This window comes from Carassius gibelio, chromosome B23 (assembly GCF_023724105.1).
Source record: "Carassius gibelio isolate Cgi1373 ecotype wild population from Czech Republic chromosome B23, carGib1.2-hapl.c, whole genome shotgun sequence".
Classification (NCBI taxonomy): Eukaryota; Metazoa; Chordata; class Actinopteri; order Cypriniformes; family Cyprinidae; genus Carassius; species Carassius gibelio.
Genome location: NC_068418.1, coordinates 28,528,356 through 28,537,177, shown reverse-complemented (window position 1 = coordinate 28,537,177; position 8,822 = coordinate 28,528,356). Strand labels below are relative to the sequence as shown.

General features: G+C 36.8%; 1 long non-coding RNA gene across 1 annotated transcript; it reads left to right on the top strand.

The window, feature by feature from the left end:
- Positions 1–5,819: 5,819 nt before the first annotated feature.
- On the top strand, positions 5,820–7,308 carry LOC128011240 (uncharacterized). The gene is made up of 3 exons (XR_008182511.1): positions 5,820–5,870; positions 5,999–6,063; positions 6,765–7,308. It is a non-coding gene; the product is annotated as an uncharacterized LOC128011240 (long non-coding RNA).
- Positions 7,309–8,822: the final 1,514 nt, after the last annotated feature.

The following is an 8,822-nucleotide window of genomic DNA, read 5'->3' as shown; positions in this document are numbered from 1 at the left end:
CTAGCAGATCCATTGAGAATGCAGTGTAACTGTCAGTGCCCCCCTGTCAGACTTAATCACACATCTGCATTTTTAAAGTTTAATGGTCAATGTAGTAGTGTGGGGGAATACATATTGACAGCTTTTTTTTTCTCCGTCGGCCACCCCTTTCTGCACCTTTTTCTGCAATATGACCAGTGCCAGAAGAGAGAAGAACGAAAGAAGTGGACAGAGAAAAGAAGTCTGGAGAGAAAGCTGAAGATGCTCCTCAAGTAAGAAGTATATGTGTGTAACAGTGTTGAGTTAAACACTATGTCTCTCCCACCTTGTGTGTCAGTCAGTCTCTTCCATTAGAAATACACACACACACACACACACACACACACATTGTGCGAGTTTAACTGCAACGGGTGTATAATCATTGCCAGGAAACATAGGCAATATAGTGAGAATTGGATTTTTAGTGGCTGTTAAAATATTACTGAGATGATTAATATTAAAAAATGCACATGTCTCTGAGCTGTCTTTTATTCACTCTTCTTTTTTCAGGTCTCGTTTCACCATTCTGTCTCCCTTTTCTCTTTCTCTTGTCATGTAAGGGAGAGCGGGGTAAGTTGTGTCAATACTGTTTTCAGTGGAGAAGCTTTTAAGCTGCTTAGATAGGCACAGTCTTTTCTCAAAGCATATGGCACAGTTTACCCAACAGCTACTATTTTGGTAAAAAATCTTCATTAAAATCAACTACCATCTTTAGTCTTTTTTTTTAATTCTTTTTTTTGTCATGCACTAAGCTAGTCTTGAGAAATGTTGCATCTGACTCATTTTTAGCCTTTAGGTGATGTACTTTTTCCTGCCATGATGATGACTCAAGAAACTGTTGATAGTTGTTTCACATCACGCGTCTGTAGATCTCTGTTTGACTGTTTTTGACTGTTGCTTGATGTACAACGTTTGAGAGCTGTATTGAATGGTACTGGAGAAGCAGCGTCTGGTTTTCTTGGAACAAAACATAGTTCTATTCTAACCATACAGTGCTGTGGAAATATTGTGTGTGTCGGCTCAACCAGGGTGGTATGGCACTATAGATAGACAGCTTGATCCAGTGGATGTTCACCTTCAAGGTCTCACTTTATTTTCAGTCTGCAAGAAATTCATGTCACAGGTTAACCATGTAGTGCATTATGCAATGATAAATATAAGTCATTGTGAAATATAAGTTTACATTTGTGAGGTGTAAAGCCAAAATTGCTTTAAAAACATCTCTGGTCAAATGGAAGATGGAGCACATTGCATTGTGGGATACATAATGTAAGTGTATGTACACTATGTACAGTTTGGAAAATTTAGTAAATATTCCATGCATGCATAAAATTTGCTTTGTGTGCACAGTATCCATATTATATACAGACCTAGTAAGTGCATTCTGTTGGTATATACTTTTTAAAATAAATAACTTCATTGTCTGTTTTTAAACACTGAATTGATGGTTAATTACAAGAAAACCACAAGTGTTCTATGAACACATACATACTCACTAATCATTAGCAGACACAAGATCCCACAAGAGTCTCTGTGAAACTTACTGAAACATGTATTCTGTGCATAGATCCACACACGTGACACTGACACTGAGTAAGTGTGGAGAATGATTTATACGCCTTTATTTATAAGTTACATTTTGGATAACGAGATTACCACTGGGCAGTAAAAAGGAAATTAGGACATGAATTAACACTCAGTTAAACAGGAAATATTGATAAAGTCTCCCAAATGGTCAAAGGAGAGGTGACCTGACCTTTGCCCCGGAGGAAAAGAATGGATCTAAAATCTAACAGCCTATCAGTGCCTTTGAGGGTTATGGTGTTGGAAAAAGATTAATAAAACATTGCAAGGTGCTGAAACAAATGCCTTCCGGACTTTCACCTTGTTTCAGGAACAAGGAAATTGATTCACTTTGGCATTCATACAGTACAGTGAATGGGCATGAAAGGATGTTATTACCAGATGCATGGTTCATGTCATGGAGAGTTTGCTTTTTGTATGCAAATGTGCGGCGAGGGGGAGACAAATAAATGTCAGGTAAATATCTGTAAGTAAGAAAGAGAGAGAAGGGGTTAAAGGTCAGTGAGAGTGTCAGTATATATGTCCATATATGTACTGCAAAAAAAGAAAGAACGTATCATTGCCTTATTTTATATAAGTACAAAAATAATAATTATTGAAACTATCAATGTAACATTTCTAAAGAATTAAAGGATCAAATATTCAAGATATATTAGTGAACTAAAAAAGGAATTCTGAATGTATTTTGCAGCTGTGCTTCTAATGTAAACTTAAAATCTCGATATCAATCTCAATGTCTCAATATAAAATAAATAAATAAAATAATATTCAAGATATATTCTCTAAATCATTCTGATATGTAATACAATTTTGCTTATAATTGAAATTAAAATGATCTAAATAAAAACATTTCTAAAGATGTTATGATAATTAGATAAAATGCAGTTTTGCTTCAAAACTTGTAAAATCTAGTCTTTGTGTTTAGATATTTCACTGTGAAATGAGAAAAATAACTTTTGCAGTGTATGTGTTTTCGATAGAGAAGGCGAAATGTTATAGGTAGGTGAGTCTGTGTGTGTGTGTGTGTGTGTGTGTGTGTGTGTGTTTCTGTTGTGTTGTTCCATTAGACTCTGATCATGGTGCCTGATGCAGAGTGACAGTGTGTAGATTGAGTTGCACAGCCACTCTAATTCTCTCCATTAATAAGCATCGTTCCACACTGCCGTCCTGGACCACATTTATTAATCACAATTTGTCATCTGCCTTGCGCTCCACCCATTTTGTGTCTTTCTTACCCCCTTCTCTCTCTCTCTTTCTCCTTCCATTTTGTACCGTCCTCTCTCTGTCCACTTATCCCTTGCTTTTCCTCTCTCAAACAGAGAGACATGGTCAAGCATGCTGAAAGTCTGCAGTGGCATGACTTGCTCTCTCGTTAAGTCCACATTCATCTTCTTAGAGGACTCAGAGACTAATCCAAAGTGTTTCGCTCAAATGTTATTGCTGCTTGTTATTTATTTGCAAAAGTCATCATTCGAATCTGAGATTGATCTAAAGGCCATGATGAATATATACAAACTTTCTTGTAGCTTTAAAAGGCTATTTCTTTATCTTAAATGGATATATAGCACAAGAGCCATCTCTCAACTACAGTATACAGCAGCTTGAACACAAATAACAGCATCTTACTTACATTTCACCCTGTACAAACTGCCGATCGGTTTTATTGGCTCAGAGGATTAACTAATTGGACTTGGTCTCATTACCCTGACACTCTGAATTCGAAGACTTGTCTCAAAGGTAATCAATCCATATATACATGGGCAAATATCTGTCAGGCTGCATAAACCCAAGCCTGAGGAAAGAGTAAAATATCAGCTCTATCTACAACACAAAAGCCTGACAGAAAACAGTTACAAATTATTGGAGCATTTAAGGGGGTTCTAACCTCTCAAATCAAAGCTTTAACCCCAGCAAAACAAATTGTTGAGGGGATGTTATGAAGTATGAGTCCAGTTTGATGCTATTTTACATAAGGAACATTTCAAATGATAATAAAAAATAATAATTTTCACCTCCTGCCAAATTGACCTTTGCAAATAGTAATTGTGATTAAGGAGGTAACCATAGCAACAGTAGAGCACTTGAACACTTTCTGTTGTCAGTATTATATTGGTAAAATATTTATAATTCATTACTTAACTTATTAAAGACAGTACAGCCTATAACCAAAATCAACCAATTAGGGATGTGCATTTCCATAACTGAGTCCAATGTGATATGCATCTCTATGCATAGCCAATGATATGATGATCATATATACATTTAACATATATACACTCTAAAAAACGCTGGGTTGTTTTTTCAACCCAAATGCTGGGTTGAGGCCGTTGGATAGGACTTTGGGATGTTTTAACCCAAGTTTGGGTTGAAAATAACTCTCTTTTTTAACCCAGCGAGGCTGGGTTGAGGACGCGGACGTGAAGGAGAGCACGCACGTCACGTCAAGCTCGTACGTCTCCAGTGCGAGCAGCCGCCATTTTCTCAGCGTGATAGAAGCATAGACAGTAAAAGAAATGGACACAGCGACCCCATTGGAACTCAATTGAGACAAATGAAGCCCAGTTTTAGCGTTTTTTAGCACTTCCGTTTCTGACGCGCAGACTCAAACGAAGCTTGACGACGTCAGCAACCTGTCTGCCAGATGTAAATCTTCTAGTAGCTGTGCGTGCAAACTGCCATCGTTAATCTTGCAGAGACGGCGAGTTTGAGCGGGGAGTTCTTTGTCGTGAGTGAGCAGGAGTAAGTATACTGATTAATTATTTTGTATAGTATTTTAAAATGTAACGCCACTACGCCATATTAAGTTAATTGCCTGCGAGCTTCTCCTCCTGTCTGTACGGTAATGCGACAGAGAGCCGAGTGGTTATGACGCAATCGTTAGCCTATTTTTTACAAAAACTGTTTATACGGGGCCATAATGTAACATAGAAGGTAATGGAGCCCTTTATACATTGTCGTGTATCTTTAGAAATAAATAATGGACAAACAGAGTCTTTAAACGCCTCAGATGTAAAGTTATTCGCTGTCAAAGTGACGCCAAAATGAATGGGAGTCAATGGGAATGTTAACGCAAGTGAAGTTCTGCTACAAGATGGCAGCCCCCACCCGACTTCAACTTCCGGTCGAGTTCCTTGCCCCTTGGATAGAAGCGAGAAGCGAGTGAAAGACTATGGTAAGTAAATATTCAAAATGTAAAGTTATCTTTTATTGTTTACCCGGTTGTATGAAAGGCGGAAGGTTTTATGAAAGGCGGAAACAAAGGAGCTTAACGTTATATATATATATACAAAAAAAGAAAAACGGACGCGGTTTTCGCCTCAGACACGGAGGTCTTAACTGCCTCATGTAACGTTACTGAACGGAGGATGTACTTTTAATATAACGTCCGTGAATGTATTTTGTCATATTTACATAAGATTTTACATTATCTGTACTTTTTGAGGCGTTAACAGACGGTTATGGTCACGGTTACGCTAATGTGAATGTCTTTTTTTTCGCGGTTAAACTGAATGTGTGTTTGTCTCCTAAAGGTAACGGCATTGTGTAGTAAAGACTAGCATAATTATTTTGAGGCTGTTGAAGTGGTTACTGTTAAAAGTATGTTTTACATGTAATATTTCTTGTCGAGCTCCTGTCTTCATTGTCCTCGCGCTGAGCGTTAAAGACACAGAAGCTGTTTGTGTGAGGAGTCACAGACCTGTGTGAGGATGAGGAGGAGGTGTTCTTCTGAAGAGAGGGACAGACGGTTTAAGGAGAGTAAACTTCAGAATAACATCAAGCTATCTTTATTTTTACTAAGACTAAAATGTTTTTTTTTTTTTTTTAGATGTTGAAATGAGCATCAAGATAACTTCATTCTTTTGAGACTGATGTAAGTTAAGTTATTACTTTTTTTTTTTTTTTTTTAGAAAATTAATGTTTCTGTTGTGTCCTGCCTGTTAACTTCACATTTCTGTCTGTGTGTGTGTGTATATATGTATGTATGTATGTATGTATGTATATGATAATATTTTATTGAAACCATTGATGTCCCTCTTTGCAGAACTCAAACTAACTGGAGTTAAGGACACACAAGTGCTTGTGTGAGGAGGTGGTTTTCTCAGCTTCTTCTGAAGAGAGGGAAAGATCGTTTAAGGCAAGTAAACTTCATAATTTCATGTTATCAGTTGTTGTTGTGTTTTACTAAGAGTAAAATAATGTTTGTTTTTTGTTTTTGTAGATATTAAAAGCAAGAGACATGGGAGAGCATCATTCCTTTGAGATTTTATGTAAGTTATTTTTAGAAAATACATTTTTCTGTTGTCTCCTGCCAGTTTACTTCACATTTTGATGCAACAACAGTGTGATTACGTGCTCATTTCATTAAGACCATTGATGTCTGTGTTTTTTATTGCAGAAATCAAACCAACTTTGGAGTTGTCTGATTTGGAGAGTCATTATTCTTGGTCTTCGCTCTTAGAGGTAAAGTTCACACAAAAAATCATTTACTTGCCCTCAAGTCATTCCAAACCTATAAGACTTTTGTCTGTCTTTACAACATAAATTAATATATTTTTAGTTTTCTCATAATATTTGTCAATCCATTTATAGTTTAGATAATCAGTATTTTCAAGCTTCATAAATATAGAGTTATTGTAGAAGTAAATTCTGATATTTATATATGAATACATCTTAAATTATATGATAGCAAACATGTATGTTCAAAATAAAATACTCCCAGACCAGCAATGGAGGACACAAAAAGAGAATATTAAATGTATTCATATGTTTTCCAAAAAATGAGCAGAGTTTGTATGAGTCTTGAAAAACATGGGGAGAGTAAATTATGAACATTTTAATTATTTGGTGAACTAACGGTTTGAAGAGCAGCCCTCCATGTACATGAATATTGTGAGGTATGTGAATGTCATGTCTGTTTTAATGTTTCAGTAAAGAAGCTTTCTGAAAGCAATATTTATTCAAACAATATCGCATGTCCTCACACTAGTGCTGCCATTACAGACTTCATGAGAGCTGTGGTGGACTGAGACATTAAACAACCGCACAAAGTGTTGAAACTTTAAAACCGATTATTTACCTATCCTTACGGATGTGAATACACCTCTACCTGAAAATCGATAGTTTAATTAAATGTTTAATTTTTTCAAATGTGTTTCTCTTAGGCCACTGATGAAGAACAGGCGGTGACTGGGATGAATCCTGGTCAGAGAGGAGAATCTTCTTTCCCCTAAACAGCGGTGGTTTTAAAGGAGGACGCTGCCCTGGATGATGTAGAAGATGTCACATGCTGTGCTGATGGGGTTTCTTCATGATTACATCAGTTATGCTAAAGAGATCATGAAAATTGACCGTGATGCATGATCTGTATTCATGGACTATGAAACAAACTGTAAGTGTATAATTTGTTAAAAAAAAAAAAAAGTTAAATGCTTTTTCTGTGTGTTTAGTAGAAGAGTTTACACTCGGTCATTCATACACCTGCTCACATTCTTTCACACACACACACACACACATGCGTCTGTTAAATGTTATAATATCAAAGTTAATGTTGTGATTTATTTGTGTACTGTCATGCCAGAATAGTTTGAAAGAACCTAACTAATTGTAAATTTATTGTATGTGTTTTCGTATATTTTTATACAATATATACAATTGAACAAAGTCCAATTTGATCCTGAGTTATATTTATCAAATGTTCAATGCTTTGTTTATGAACTCTGTAGCTGTTAATGACATCCTTTTCTGCATTTCTTCTAACATGTTACTTTTTGACTTTTCTCTTGTTTTTAATAAATATTTTCCTTTGATAATTATTATTTGTGTGTAAAAGTGATATTTAAAATGAACAACATTTGTAGGTTTAATGCCTAGCTCAATTTGGGTTAATTTTAACGTAGAAATGCATTGTTTCCCCACATGGCTGCACTCTGCGAGTTTATTTTCTGCCAGCAGGAGGCGCTAAGAGCGGGAGAGGTAGGTTTCTCCGGTAACGGCTGCAGAGCGGTACTGAGCTCACAAACGCTGCCTTATCAAGCACATGCGAAATGATATCGAACATTTTATAAATACAGTAGTTTTCCTTCTGAAATACAGTGATAAAAAACACCCGCTCTGGTTTTTGAAACCCTGCAATATAGTCATTTTAAACCATAAAAAAGGCAACCCAGCAGGCTGGGTTATATATGATGACCCAACTGGTTGGGTTAAAATAACCCAGCGCTGGGTTCGTCCCTTTTTGACCCAGCGCTGGGTTGTCAAAATAACCCAAATTGGGTTGTTTTCAACCCAGCAGTTTTTAGAGTGTATGAAGCAGCTAGCGATATCGTGCAAAACAATTAACTCTATGTTTTGCCATTTCGATTCCATTCAGCTCAATGCAATATGATGCAATGGGAAAAATATGATGTTATGCAGTACAAAATTGTACAGATAGTTCGCTTTTATATCTTTGACTCAGACAGACAGCAAATCATGAATTAACTTAAGTGCTTTCTGGCTTCTAAGGCCTCAGTCTTCGAAGTGTAATGAGAGAACGTGCCTGAGAAACAGTTTAGAGAGAAGAAATCAATCTACATATAAAATATTATTCAAATTATTGGTCACTTTCTAAATTATAAAATAATAGCGCATCTGCTTATAATTAAATATAAATCAACCAGTTTTTACCGATGCAAATATGTTAGAAACGATACATCACGATACAAATGCTAACACGATACAAATGCTAACTGTAGCCTATGCAATTGCCATTGAGGACAGATATCTTTTGCCAGATATTGTAGCACTTCTTGAACAGGACCAGCATTTGTAGACGAAGATGTTTTACCAGAATAATCATTATTAAAAGCTGTTATTTGCATGTTTAATAGCTGTTCGTCCTAAGCAGTGTCAGATCCACAGGAAAGATGCCTTTAAATGATTTTGGTGTTAATCTCACAAGGCCGTTCTCATTGGCAGGCCTCGCACAGTGCGTTAGTTGAATGGGGGTGCTGTCATTACAGTACCCTGCCCTGCGTCTCCCCGCAGAGGCCTTGTGCTGTTTTTCTTAAGCAGCACCAGTTTTCGAAGGGGAAAACCAAGCCGATTTTCATGTGCAAATGTCAGTCAGTCAGCTCCCAGCAATCACAGCCTCGACTCCTCCCGAGGCCCCGCGCGAAACGACGGCTGAATAATTTAGCAGCTCAGTGTCACTGCGCTCAGAGGTCACAACCTTCTAAAGT